This window comes from Danio rerio, chromosome 24 (genome assembly GCF_049306965.1).
Source record: "Danio rerio strain Tuebingen ecotype United States chromosome 24, GRCz12tu, whole genome shotgun sequence".
In the NCBI taxonomy this organism is placed as follows: Eukaryota; Metazoa; Chordata; class Actinopteri; order Cypriniformes; family Danionidae; genus Danio; species Danio rerio.
Window position 1 is genome coordinate 43,085,100 of NC_133199.1, and position 1,189 is coordinate 43,086,288.

Consider the following 1,189-nt stretch of genomic DNA (forward strand, 5'->3'; position numbering starts at 1 on the left):
GTGTCTGTCGCTCTCGCTCCCTCTCTCTCTCTCTCTCTCTCGCTCTGTTTCTCCCTCCCACGGCACAAGCTTTCCAGCTTTTTGTCACTTGATGCTCTGCTGTGGTCATAAGCGCGCGCACACACACACACACACACACTCAAACACAAACAGAAAACCTCACTAACTTTCTCCGTGTTCCTCTATGAAAAGGTTTTTTTATTTGCTAGTGTGTGTGTGTGTGTGTGTGTGAATGTAGTTTCATTCAGTGTCTGATCTTTTCCCAAAGCACTCGTGACAGTTTGATGACTTTGAGCACTTTCTTTTCATTACTCATTACTGAAATGCATTTGCATGATTTATAATAAACATTTATACATTTAAATAATGAACTCTACTTACAGTAACAATTGTTTATAAATATATCAATGTTTTTATTTATTTTTTCTAGTATTTTAATGCAAACCCAGGGTCATTCTGAATATGTACCCCTATATACATTTCTGGAGAGCGCCAAATATGCCCCAGGAGCTACATTTTATTTTATTTTTGGAGTTTTTGTTTGTAAATCCACCAGAGGCCGCTGTGTACGCTTTTTCAGATCTCAAATTTTTCTCGCGAGTGCCATTCACACCTGCTGTTCCCATGTAAATCCACCAGAGGCTGCTGACTTAAGGCTGATTTATACTTCTGCGTCAAACGCCGGCGTATGCTACGGCGCTGACTCATAGCCCTTCGCCGTGGCCGTCGGCGTCGCTGACGTGCACCTCTCAAAAAATGTAACTACACGTCGCAACGTCGCGTAGCGCAAGCTCTATGATTGGTCGGCTTGGTAGCGCTGACGAGTCTGGGTGGGACCGAGAGCCGCGTGAATGGTGCGAGCCTGATGGAGCGATTGTTTACAAGTGTGGAGTCCCGTGAAGGAGGTCCGGATGGAAAGTTTGGTTTTGTGTTTACCTCATAGTTAAAGTTGTTGCACGTCCGCCGGTTCCTGCCTCAAAATGAGCGAGTTTGAGCCACTTGTACATCCAGGAAGTGTTCAGGAAAAGCAAAACAGCAGCGAAGAAACTCGCCACAGAGGAACATTTACACCTCACTGCCAACTAGCGTTGCGGAAGTGTTAATGCAGACCAACAGAGACAGCGCGCAGAAGTATAAATGCACAGCTACGCGCGTTGCATGCGCCGTTGGTTACGCCGGTCACTTGACA